The sequence below is a fragment of the Xenopus laevis genome, chromosome 8S (genome assembly GCF_017654675.1).
Source record: "Xenopus laevis strain J_2021 chromosome 8S, Xenopus_laevis_v10.1, whole genome shotgun sequence".
Taxonomy (NCBI): Eukaryota; Metazoa; Chordata; class Amphibia; order Anura; family Pipidae; genus Xenopus; species Xenopus laevis.
In genome coordinates this window covers 74,442,636-74,456,468 of record NC_054386.1, presented here as the reverse complement: position 1 = coordinate 74,456,468, position 13,833 = coordinate 74,442,636, and the positions used below count along the sequence as shown (strand labels likewise).

Below are 13,833 nucleotides of genomic sequence, written 5' to 3'. Positions count from 1 at the left end.
CCAGAAAAATGATTTTAAAGTTGTTTAAAGGGTGCAACGACCTGGACAGTGGCATGCCAGAGGGGGATCAAGGGCAAAAATGTATCTGAAAAATACATTGTTGACACAGCGCTGCGTTTTGTGCTGTAAAGGGCAGAAATCACACTACGTCACTCAGGTGATGTTTCTGGACACGGAATGTGAAAAAGCTCACACAGCTAGGTGGCACTTGGTTAAAGACTGGGCAAACAATGCCTGCAAGGGCAACGTATACAGTAGTGGGTACAGAATATATTATTGCTGCTGTAAAAACATCACTCAGGTGATGTTTACGGACACGGAATTATTATTGTTATTTAGACAGAAGGTGAAAAAGCTCACACAGCTAGGTGGCACTTGCATACCTCCCAACTGTCCCTCTTTTGACCACTCAACCCCCTGTCCCTCTTTTGTACTGGAAAGTCCCTCTTTTCTCTGCACTGAACAGCCAGAAAAAAAACAGTTTCTAACTTAATTAGCTTTTGGCAGAGAGCTCAGAACAGCTAACAGGTGCAAATAAGATACTTTGTAACAATTTTGACTCTGGTTGGTGCTGGTGGTGAACTACTAGGAGGAGCAGCACACCAGTCCCTCTTTTCTCTGAACTGAACAGCCAGAAAAAAAACAGTTTCTAACTTAATTAGCTTTTGGCAGAGAGCTCAGAACAGCTAACAGGTGCAAATAAGATACTTTGTAACAATTTTGACTCTGGTTGGTGCTGGTAGTGGTGAACTACTAGGAGGAGCAGCACACCAGTCCCACTCCCCAACACAGCTAGACTAATAGCACTGGGCTCTTATAGTAGCAAAGTAAAAAACAAAAAAGAAAATAAAAGCAGTCCTTACAAGGACTATTGGGTTACAGGCAGCAGTCAGCAGATGAGAGATCAGAAGCAGTGCCCACAGCAGCTACATACAGAGCACTGCAGTAGAAGGTAGATTACTAGCCAGCAAAGCTACCTAACCTAAAATGTCCCTCAAATCCCTGCAGAGTTCTGTCCCTACAATACAGAGCAGTATCAAGTAGATTACTAGCCAGCAAAGTTACTATCAACTGTCCCTCAAATCACTAAACAGCTCTCTCCCTACACTAGCTCTTCCAAGCACACACAGGCAGAATGAAAAAACGCTGCAGGGCTTCAGTTTATATATGGAAGGGGAGTGGTCCAGGGGGTGTGGGGGTGGTCCAGGAGGGAGAGCTTCCTGATTGGCTGCCATGTATCTGCTGGTCTGGGGTGAGAGGTCAAAAATAAGCGCCAGCTTAGGCGAACCCAAATTGGCGAACGTCGCGCGACGTTCGCGAACATTCGGCGGACGCGAACAGTCGATGTTCGCGCGAATTAGTTCGCGGGCGAACAGTCCGCGACATCCCTACTCTCAGGATTCACTGTGCATGTGTCCGCTTCCAAAAATCACGCTTCCGCACTTCATAGTTCACCACTAACGCGTTTCGCCATCATGCTTCCTCCAAGAGTGCATTGAGTGCATCTGGGCATGTACTACCCTGCAGTCGAACGGTTTTAAACACAACGCGGATGAGCGCAACCCAGAATGTCCGTCTGTAAGGGCCCTTAAACTCCACCACTGATTTCAATTTAAAAAATTTTTTGGGTTACCGGGTTCCCCCCTCCATTTCTAACATATGGCACATAAACTATACAGTGGGCTCATGTGTAGGGCAATATAACAATTCTATTTTCTTTATTAAGGTTCCCTGGACTTGTGTAGCGTAATGTATTTGCTGCAACATATACGTCCATTCAACTTTATCATTTCCCACGGTATGCAAATTAGGCAACGCTAGCGCATCTTCGCTTTGATTGCCGAAGTAACACTAGCAAAAATTTGCAGATGATACCCGGGTGCTTGGTCAAAAATAGATATATAGAATTGTGGAGAGGACCAGCATTCCGTTTTTCAAAAAATTCAATAATTTATTTCAATCTCACAGTATCTCCAACGTTTCGGCCCACTTCCTTGATAAAGACCCCAAACGAAACGTTGGAGACACTGTGAGATTGAAATAAATTATTGAATTTTTTGAAAAACGGAGTGCTGGTCCTTTCCACAATTCTATATATATATATATATACGGTATATATATATATATATATATTTGTATGTATGTGTGTATATATATATATATATATGTATGTGTATATATGTATGTATATATATATATGTATGTATGTGTGTATATATATATATATATATATATATATATATATATATATATATATATATATATATATATATATATATATCTGGACGAGCAGGAACGCACAACCTTGAATGTTGCAAGGGCCGGGTGCCAGACTGTAAACGCATACAAAATCCCTCCAATGTCGGCACTCCAGAATCAGTCACGCTTGAGTCAGAAGATCAATATCATAAAACCTACAACACCCTTCAAAAATAAAAGCTCCTTTGAACCTCCGAACACTCCGGCCCCCATCAAAACGTTTGGTAACATACTCAATAGGGAAGTCAGAAACATGAAAGACTCTTCTCCTCCTACTAATAACCTGTCCCAATCCGAACGGAATGCCATTAAAACATTGAAGGAGGATACTGACTTGGTCATACGCCCCGCTGACAAGGGGGGCGCTATTGTCCTTCTGGACTACACCTTTTATAGAAAAGAACTACATGAACAGCTGGCAGATAACAATACATACAAACTGCTTGATGGTGATCCCACTGCCAAATTCAAAAAGGAACTGGATTCCTTACTTTTATTGGCTAAAGATGCGGGATGGTTGGACCACAACACATATCGGTTCCTGTCCACGCCATTTCCCCGGACTCCCATCATATACACCCTACCGAAGATCCATAAATCCCTGTCCTCCCCTCCTGGAAGACCTATTATTTCAGCCATAGGGTCTCTATACCAATCTGTAGCCACCTACATCGACCACTTTCTACAACCGTTTGTCCAGCACATGGATTCATATACACAGGACTCTAGGCATGTGATTCGACGCCTGTCAGAGCTACATGATCTTCCCCCCACATGCTTACTGGTGACTATGGACGTTAAGAGTCTATACACTGTGATACCGCATACACAGGGAATTTGGGCATGCCGCAAGGCGCTTCTGACTGATCCACCATACACACCCCCCATTGAATTTCTCCTACAACTACTGGAACTGACTCTTACAAGAAACTTCTTCAGATTCGAGAAACTATTCTACCTTCAAATGGCAGGGACAGCTATGGGTAGCCCCCTCGCACCGTCATATGCCAACCTTTTCATGTTTGAATTTGAAACCTCTCATATCTACCCTTTGTTGGGGAAATCGATTTTGACCTATTTTCGCTACATAGACGATCTCTTCTTGATCTGGACTGAAACAGAAGATGCACTGCACCGCTTCCACCAGCATCTCAACAGCCTTGACACCCCTATCAAACTCACATTAAACTGCAGTACGAACAACATTGATTTCCTTGACCTCAATATCTACCTGGAAGACTCCACTATTGGCACTAGACTGTTCAGGAAACCCACTGACCGTAATTCCATTTTACAAGCAAGCAGTAACCATCCCCCGGCCACGATTAGGGGTATACCCTACTCACAATTTCTCCGAGTAATAAGGAATAACAGTTCACGGACTTCTGCCATAACTCAGCTAAGAGAAATGTTTGAGCGATTCCTACAGAGAGGATACTCTGAGCATCTACTGTGCCAACAACTTGAACGAGCATTGAAATCCACACAGGCTGACCTTCTTACGGCGAAAAACCCTAAAGAAGGACAGAATGCATCACTGGTCTTTTCTACTATGTATTCCAAATCCTCCTTAAATCTGACTACCATTATTAACAACCACTGGCCCATGCTGAACATGGACGACTCACTGACTTTCCACCACATGCCCAAACCCATGGTGGGTTATAAACGCGATAGGAACCTCAGAGACCTCCTGGTTCGCACCGACTTTTTTCGTGGTCCCAACACTGAGCCAAGCTGGCTTTCTGCACAAAAGAAACTGGGGTGTTTTAAATGCCCGAACTGTACGACATGTCGCAGCTTACTCACTGGCCCTGACTTCCCCCATCCACACACGGGGAAAAGATACAAGATTTTACACCGCCTGAGTTGCTCATCATCGTTTGTGGTGTATTTCATCACGTGTCCATGTGGTCTGTACTATGTAGGGAAGACCAGCACCACTTTAAAAGAACGGATTGCAAACCATAGGTCTGCCATCAGCAAAGCCTTGAGGGAAGGTACAGCACAGCAACCTGTGGCGAAACACTTTTTAACAAAAGGTCACTCGCTACCGACCCTGAGATGTATGGCCATCGACCATCAACCCACCCTGGACAGAGGTGGAGACAGGAACTTAGCACTATTAAGGATGGAAGCGAGATGGATTTTTAAACTGGATACAGTAGCCCCACGTGGACTTAATGAAACACTCCCTCTTGGCTGTTTTCTATAACCAGTGACTATTAGGTCCTCCCTCCCCGTTTTTGAATATTACCTGTTCATATCACTCTGCTACAGCCCTATGGTTGGATCATGGACTTATTTGGTGGGGGGTCTTATTCCCCTTTATGTATATACCTGTTTACTGTTACTGTTTGGATACGTGTTGCATCTATTTTGTATGAACAAACTTTATAGCTTGCACTAGGTACTACTATACTGTCTACTTAACATCCTTCACAGTTCTCTGTCTGCTTACACAGACTTTGCTTTTATTCTTTTCTCCTGTTCTATACCTTCTATTCTTCCTGTCCCCCATACTGCCCCCCGCATACCGAGTGGGTAGCAGGAGTACCCAGCATGCCTAGTGGGTAGCAGGAGTACCCCGCGGCAGACCTATGGCCTGATGTACCCCATGGCCTCCGTTTTGCGCCAACCCACTGGCCAGTTAGAGCTGATGGGCGAGACCCCTGTTCCTATGTGTGGGCCTTTGGCTTATCAGGCTATTATTGTTGCGGTTCCCCCGTGTTGATCTATGCAACCCATGGTGGCTCCTCCCCACACCGTTGGTGCTTTGCACTAACGGTGGTAGGGTGTTCTTGCTGCCTTTAGCTCCCCCCTGCAGGTAACCACAAATGTGAGCACTTTTGAGCCTGGATCCAGCTCTCAGCGCTATACGCAGAGACACTGTCACTAGCTCTGTGCGGCTCTGGATGCAGTCCGGGTTACAGCTGGGGTTGCTTAGCAACCGGGACGCCAAGCTTACGTGTTCCGCCTGGCGCTTCAGCGGCGCTGACTCACCGCACTAGGATTGAAGGACGGGTGCGCTCTCACTTTCTGGCCTGCTAATTCCTCTGACTCCGTAGCCATTGATGCGCTTTCAGGTAAGGGTGGCTGCTGGTGGGACAGTGAGCTTTTCTCTTCTCTTTCTCTATACTCACCTCACTTTTTCCTCGCACTGGGTTGCTAAGGCCCCTTAGCAACGAGTATTTGGCGCCATTTTGTTGCTTAAAATGGCAATCTGTGTTTGGCACTCTCACCCTGACGAAGATACCTGTGTGGTATCGAAACGTTGGTCTATCCTAATAAACCTTTATGATATTGATCTTCTGACTCAAGCGTGACTGATTCTGGAGTGCCGACATTGGAGGGATTTTGTATATATATATATATATATATATATATATAGTGATATAATGTACACATCAACAGGTCACTTGCAATGCCTCCTGCAACAACTGTATAATTAAGGAAAAACGAAAAAAAAAAACGTTAGTTATTAGTCATATATGTGGTTTGCTGTATTCAGAGTTATAGTTAGCACACAGCTCACAGTATGATGTGTTGGGGTCCCACTATATGCGGAACATTTTAATGAAACCACAACCTGCCAAAATGCATATATGTTAATAGCAAGGCATTACCATGTGGTTAAGTTGTTATTAGCTCTGCTTGCAACAGCTTCTCTGTTCTCTGAAAGTAAGGCAAGTATACCTGACCAACTTGTCAGTAGAATCACAATAGCTCCAAGGCAATGCAGTTAATTAATATAATTGCCTTTATTCTTTCACTGATGTTTTGTAATAGCTCAACATTCATATATTACATATATATTACATATATTATACATTGTTTGCTTTTAAAAGGGGATACTGAGTTGTTACAAAATGTCAGTGAAAGAATAAAGATTACTAGAGGCGTATCTAGAGAGAAAGCAGACCCTGCGGCTGCAGGGGGCCCAGGAGGTATAGGGGCCCCACAAGACCCTAATTCATATACAGTTTTAATAAATATTGGTAAAATTGGTCAACCTCTAGACATTGTGGGGACCTGAAAAATAATTTGCTATGGGGCACATTAATATTTAGTTACTTCACTGAATATAACTTTAGCTCTGCAATAGCATAGGCATGCGGTGCCGTTTGTCCCAAATACATTCTGTATACAGAACTATCCCTATTACAGAGAATGAATGTCTCGCATGGTACATAACTGTCTGTGACCATATACACAGCTAAAAAATATTTAAAATACTTATGTCTATTAAAGAATCACAAATTTTACGGAATTTATTAAACCCCGAGGATGGAAAAGTCTGAATCTGAAAATCCGGCATCTCAGACCTGTCGAGGTTGCATATAAGTCAATGGGAGACGTGCCGATGATTTTTTAACGTGCGCTGGGTTTTTGGCTATACCCCAAAGTTTTTTTGAAAATCGGATTTTTCACAATTTTTTTGATTTTTTCGGGAAAGTGTATTAATAAATAAGCTAAAAAAACCCGTGCGGATTTGGTCGGAGTTATTTTCAGAAATTATTGAGATAAATTCGGACTTTGATAAATAACCCCCTATATATTCTGTCCATAATTCATTCTGTAAGTAACTTAATGGCGGCTGTTACATGGATGTTATACGTTTCTGAGACATATTGCTTGTTAAAGTGTACAGAATGGAGTTTGTACTATAATAATATCCTTTTGTGCACAAACTAGATCTTGTTTTTATTCTTAAATAGACAAAAGTCTTTTTTTTATCTGTGTGTTTGTGAATGGTCACAAATACTAATGTACCATGCGAGACATTCATTCTCTGTAATAGAGATCGTTTTGTATACAGAATCTATTTAGGACAAACGGCACCCCATATGGCGCCAACCTCTCCATCAGTATCGTACTATCTACATATAATTTCTCCCAGTTACTCAGGTCTGAGATTATGCAAATCAGGTTGACCAAAGCCTCTTTTAAAGTTTCCATTATTAATGCACTGTAGTAAATGCAGCTGTCTCCCCAGAGTGCAAACAGGCAGCACTTTTTTTCCAGCAGAGACCACATTCTAGCACCAATTTGTAAAAAAGTTAGTTGCTGGCAAATATACAACTATTGCCATGAAATTGTACCGTATGGGTTCCCTTAAGTGCACAGTATTGAAGAATAGAAATGAATCCAGAGTAAGGGGGCTTGTGGCTGGGTTAGCGACTTGCATATAGTAAGATTTGCACATAGTAGGATTTTTATGTCCACCATTGCATTTTACAAATTTGCATACTTTTTTAAAATACAAACTTTTAAGTGCTAATGAAAGCTTACAAATTACATAATGTATTTTCAGAAATATGGATTTTTTTAATGGATCTTTTTAAATTGGAACTTTTATACATGCCTGGTAGCAGTTACTGATAACTTTTAGTGCTTTTTACTACTCTTTCAGTACTATCTCCGCATAAAGATATTGCCCTCCTCATTGACTGCATGTACACTTTTTCAGGCAGGAATCAAGTGAAAACATCAGGACAGGTGATCTGGACAATTTGGAAGCAGTTTTGGTTGTTTTGACACCACATTTTCGAAGGTAAAAAAGACACTGTGGGCACAAAGCAGAGCTGCCAACTTTTAAAATCTTCATCAGATTTTTGCCCAAATATTGGTGGTCTACCCCTTTAGTAAAGTGAAACATTACAAACTCAAAGAAAGGAGGGGAAGATCAAGCACTCGGCATCACTGCATATATATTTTTTTAATAATTTTGTGACTACACATTTGATTCAATTCCCCATCTTTACACAAAACCTTTAAAGTAGAGGGAAAGGCATCCTGCACTTGGAGGTGCCAAATGTTAGGCACCCCCGAGTTATTGTATTGACTTACCTGAAACCAGGGCCGGTGCTCCTATCAGCAGAAAACTGCACCTCCCGGGGTTTATACCAGTGAGCACCACCTCTTCTTCACACGGCTGTGCATGCACCGTAGAACGAAAAGCGAACTTTAACTAAAAAGTCAGCTATTTCGTTCTACTGCGCATGAGTCTGGCCCGGGAAATTTGAAGAGAGAAGAAGCTGGAAGAGGATCGCTCCGTGGTGCTCACTGGAATAACCCCGGGCCGGTGCAGTTTTCTGCTGATAGGAGCACTGACCGGGGGTTTCAGGTAAGTCAATACAATCACTTGGGGGTGACTAACATTTGGCACCCCCAGGTGCAGGATGCCTTTCCTTCTCCTTTAAAGTGCTGATTTATCCAAATAACATACAAAAAACTCCCTACAGACCAGGCTTCCCCCTTCCATAAATTATAAAATCGTGAAAAAATTGCCAGAAATCAGGGGAATGCTTAAGAGTGACAGGAGACCAGGGGACAGCCCTCAAAATCGTATAACTCCCGAAAAAATAGGGCGGGGGGTTTGACAGCTCTGACAATGTTGAAAAAAAATCTATATATGTTCCATAAGCCTTAGAAACAACTTTATAGAAAATAACTTTATATAATAACATTATTTCTGAAGCTTGAAAATGTCAGTTCTTTCTGCCAAAATAGAAACAGCTAATAGATGAACTTTCCCAAGGTGACCTTTAGCCTTCTCGTGAGTGTTTTGTGTTTTCCAAGGAGCAGAAATGAAAACACTTATGTACAAAAGCTTTGTAGAGCGCTTCGGAGAATGCGTCTCAGCAGCTGAACGCTGGTAAATTTTCACTATCATTACTTGGGCTGGGCGAGCATTTCATATGGAATTTTTGCTAGAGTTATGCCTAGCAAAACTTCACTAGCACTCTTGGGTTTAAATTAATTTGAATACGGCGGGTACCTAAAAGTCGTATGGACGTCTTAATAGTAATGTTGGTGCAAATGCTTGAAGTGGCCAATTTTTAAAACAAATGTCCAATGAGCCATAATAAAGACAGAAGAGATCCTCTAATGCCCTACACATGCCCACCCTTATATAATTGTGGCATGCCCCTCAAAATCCTCACACATACATCTTTAATAGATTGGACTTTTGAAGGCAATCCCACTTTAAAAAAAAAGTTGGTGTCACGGTCGGCACCCAACACCAGAACAAACACCAGGCACCCTGGTCTCGGCTCGTGCTTCACCAGTAGTGTGACCGCCTTTGGGCCTCGGGAGGAGCCCTCGGCTTACTTGGATGCCACCTGGACTTAAACGAGAGGTGCAAGATGAGGGTTCTGGATAGGCAGAGGGGCACGACTGTAAAGCAAAGTCTTTGGACAGAAGATCGTAGTACAAGGCGTTAGGCAAAAGAGTAGTCAGATCAGGCCGGGTCGAGGCAGGCAGAGAATAAACATAGTCAGGCAGACCAGGAAGTCAATCAGAGGGTTAATCAGAAGAGGTAGTCGGTAATCAGGCAAGGGTCAGGATCCAGAAGTCAGAATAGTCAAAATAGCCAGGCAGGGGTCACAACAGGAATCAAACAGGTTCAGGATATAGCAAACAAATAGCACAAGGCTCAGGAGCACCAGGAAACACAATCCTATCACGGGCACCGAAGACCAGTGGAATGGCCCTTTAAATACCCAGAATGCTTCGCGCCTGTGCCTATAAAAATAGCAGAGGCGCGCCGCATGCCCCCATAGTTCACAGGCGCATCAGGGAGTGAAGACCGGTGTGGCGGGCGTCCCCGCCGGCCCGCTAGACCACCAGCGTACGTAGCTTTTATTACAGTTGGCAGAGTTTTTTTTACAACTTTAATGAATTTCTGGCATACAGGATATGATGTCAATAAGATTGAGGAAGCTGTAGCTTTATTTTATCAGTTCGCCTGGTCTGTGGTGGCGAGGTAAATTTTGGCGTAAGAGGTAACGTACAGTAAAATTTGTATCTTAGTGAATTAACGGAAAAACGATCATTTGCCAGAGCGAAGTCGCCTAGTGATAGGGTACGAACAAAAGACAGTGATGGTCTTGTTTGCTAGCGAATTGTCCTCTACACCTGTGAATTGGCGATGTCCCTGAAGATGAGATTTCTGCCGAATTTTCGCTATCAATGGCCACTTCTCCCTTTAGTGAATCTGCCCCATGCAGTCTTCCTGAAACAGGTCATCTTCCTAGGAATCTACTTTTATAAATCCAACCCTGTTCTGCACAGTGTTCCAATCAATCTTATAGGAATGATTTATCATTCACTCAGGTCTGTACATTCAGTACTTTTTTCTGGTTTGTGTAGGTGAAAAAAAATCTTCCAAACAAATAAACAGCTGAAATTTGGCTTATAACAACCGTATGTTCTATGTAAAAATAGTATATTGTCTATAATTTTGTATCCATTTGTATTCCTAAGTAAAACGTCACATCACCAGAAGGCAGACAACAAACTCTTTGAGGCTGCTGTCTTTGTAGGCATGATTCTTGGAAGGAGCCATGTGACCTGCGGTACAAGAGGTTTCATCTTGTGAGTTATCTTTATTACATCTATTCAGCAAGACACAGTGAAATCCATTCAATGCATACTGCTAGATATTTGTTAGAACACTAACCATGAAATTGTCAACTATTTATTATTTACAGTGGATGAGGAAGAAAGTGGGTAAATGTTTATAACAAGAAAGTGTGAAATGTATGTCCACAGAATGTAAAGAAAATGTTCTAGCATGGGATGATCCTGTGTACAATTTTTAATATTTATTTTATGTATGTTCTGGTCACCAAATCAGTCAATTGCTGGTTTTTTTTTGTGTGAGGGTCAGATCCATCTGCAAATCTGTCAAGCTGAATGAAGCAGGGATTGGTGCATACTTCAGATAAGAAAAACTTTTAAAAGAAGAGGTAATGATTCTCAAAACTTTTTTTTGATTTTGAAATTTTGAAAAATATTCACGATACTCTTGATAAGAGGACAGATTTACTAAAACTGACTTTCAAACAATGTAAACAATAATTATTTCAAATCATATGCTTATAAAGGACCACTACAACTCTGTTTTCTCTTTTTAAGTATTTAGCTAATCTAATTAATAAGAGGTGTATATACCCCACAAGCTTGTTGATTAGCTTGTTTACAATAGACCAGAAGGGAGTGTGGGCTAGCACCCAGGGGGCATTGTGTTACATCATGGAGGGCATGGCCAGCTGAATAGGGTCTTAAATGTGGACCTTTTCATTAACAGGGCAACTCTTTTGGTTTTTCATAGCTTGTACAAAGAGCTAGAAAAATCTGTGCCAGTACAGGTATTACCCAGTACTAAGTAAAAGTCTGCAGGTAAATTAGGGAGTGTGGTGTTCCTTTAACAGATTAACGTTGATGTAACATGTGTTGTTACCTAGCAATAGAGCTTTGTGTTCCCACTGTATTGCTTTCACATTGCTCTGGAAATTTGCAGCTAATCAAGTTGGCCTTGAGAGGAAAATAACAAAGAAAATGAAAATTAATTTCACACTTTGGAATGGGCTAATCCATTTATCACAGGCAGAGGCTCAGTTAAACAGTCCCAAACTATTCTTTTGTTTAAAATACAAGAGACATATTTAAGGAAATTGCACACTTTTCTCATGAAAAACAGATGTCCTTTTGTTTCATGAGACTCACTTCTGTGCTCCATAATCCCCTGTCCCCCAACCCAGAACAAACGCAGAGGTTCCGGTCATGGCTCATGCTTCTGCCTATAACAGCTGCCTTTCACATCGGGAGGAGCCCTTCACTATTCAGATTCTGCCAGGTCCTAAAGAGTTTGTTCACCTTTAAACAACTAGTTGTTTTCTGATAGATCACCAGAAATAACGACTTTTTCCAATTACTTTCTATTTTTTATATTGAAGTGTAAAGTGTCTTTTTTTCAAATTCTAAAGCAGCTCTGGGAAAGGGGTGTCGAGGACCCTGTAAACTGTTCTAAATTGATACATTTAGCTGATACATTTCTTATCTTGGTCCCTGCTGAGCAGAATCTCTGGGCTTCATTACAGGCAGCTGTTAGAATTGATACAATATTTGCTAATACTACAGAGATACTGCTGAGAAATGTATCAACTAAATGTTGCAAAATTGTTACAGTTTAAGAGTCTGTGCCTGAATTACTGAGCTGTACACCCAGGAACTATATCAAAGTAGACCTTCGTTGGGCAAAGAGTCAGTGCAGAGTAGCTAGTCACTGTATATAGCCAGCCTTGGGGGTTATTTATCAAAGTCCGAATTTATCTCAATATTTTCTGCTACAAACTCCGATCAAATCGGCTTGGGTTTTTTACGCTTATTTATTATTAATTTCCCGAAAATTAGCTTTGTGGGGAAAAAATCAGTTTTTCACGATTTTTCGGATATTTCCATCTGATTTTCACGATTTTTCAGAATTATCACCGAGAACCCCTGAAAACTTCGGGGTATTGCGAGAAACCCAGAGCACATCAAAAAATCACGGGGACTTCTCCCATTGACTTATGCAACCTCGACAGGTCTGAGATGCCGGATTTTCAGATTCTGACTTTTCCATCCTCTGGGTTTAATAAATTCCGAAAAATTCGTGATTTTTTTTTAAAAGTCAGATTTAGAGTAAATAACCCCCTTAATGTCTTACACTGATCACCTGTGGCCGGATTAGCAATAGGTGACACAAGTCATGCCTTCTTGCAAATACAAGGATAACAATAGCAGTGAACCATTACCTTATCTGTCTGCTCATATAGTGTAGAGGCAATGAAAACACCAGGTCACTGGTTCAACTCCAGGCAGGATGTTATACCCCCTCCCATATTATGCCTACTGATAATTAAGGGGAAGATAGGCCCATGTTTGGACCCACTTATATGTTTTTTTAACTCTGGGGTTCAAATGTCTTTAATCTTGTATGCATGCTTTTCAAATCCAACCAAACCATATTCTTCAAAGCCAAAGTGTCAAGGCAAGTGATTAGGTAATAGTGTTTGTTATACATACAAAAACATTGAGTCAATAATATGTAGTAATAATAATAATAATATCTTCTTTGATATGTGTAGCTACCATAAGCCCTAAACTTTAAGCCACTCTGACATTAACCTGCATTTACAGAAGGATTTGAACTGTACATAAGCAGCTTTAGATGCAGTATCTTTCACTGAAAAAAGAAAGGTAGTTATTCTCGTAATATAATTTAAAACATATGCTACACCCCAGTATTTATTCATGTATGGTCAAGTGCAGCATTACATTTAATTCAGGTACAACATATAGGAATCTGAGCTCATACTGAATAACCAGTAGAGGGGTGGCATATATGTTAGGTATAGTATGAGCTGACAAGATGGCGTAATCTGAAGCCCAAACTAACCAAATTTAACCAAACCTTAAGGCAGATTTTATAGAAAAATCTTGAAATAGTCCCACAATTGCAGTTTAGACATCTGTGAATTCTGTAATGACTACAGAGGTTGTAGCTGCAAACTGCATAATAATCTGAATACCAAATCAAATGTCAACTTAGAAATTTTAAAAAAGTGTAGTTAGCCCTTTCCTTGCAACTAAGAAGGAAATAGCAAAAGAAAACAGAAAAAAAGTACAGAGCAGAACAAATAATGGAACAAAGAATAGGCTGCAGTGTAAAAAAGAAGTGAGGCAAGTGGGAAGGAAAAGCAAATAAGATAAAGGAAGGTAGAATTAAAAGGGAGAGGATAA

At 41.3% G+C, this 13,833-nt stretch overlaps 1 long non-coding RNA gene across 1 annotated transcript; it reads left to right on the top strand.

The window, feature by feature from the left end:
- Positions 1 to 7,065: 7,065 nt before the first annotated feature.
- Positions 7,066 to 11,955, top strand: LOC121397749. The gene is made up of 3 exons (XR_005963892.1): positions 7,066 to 7,813; positions 10,531 to 10,641; positions 10,937 to 11,955. It is a non-coding gene; the product is annotated as an uncharacterized LOC121397749 (long non-coding RNA).
- Positions 11,956 to 13,833: the final 1,878 nt, after the last annotated feature.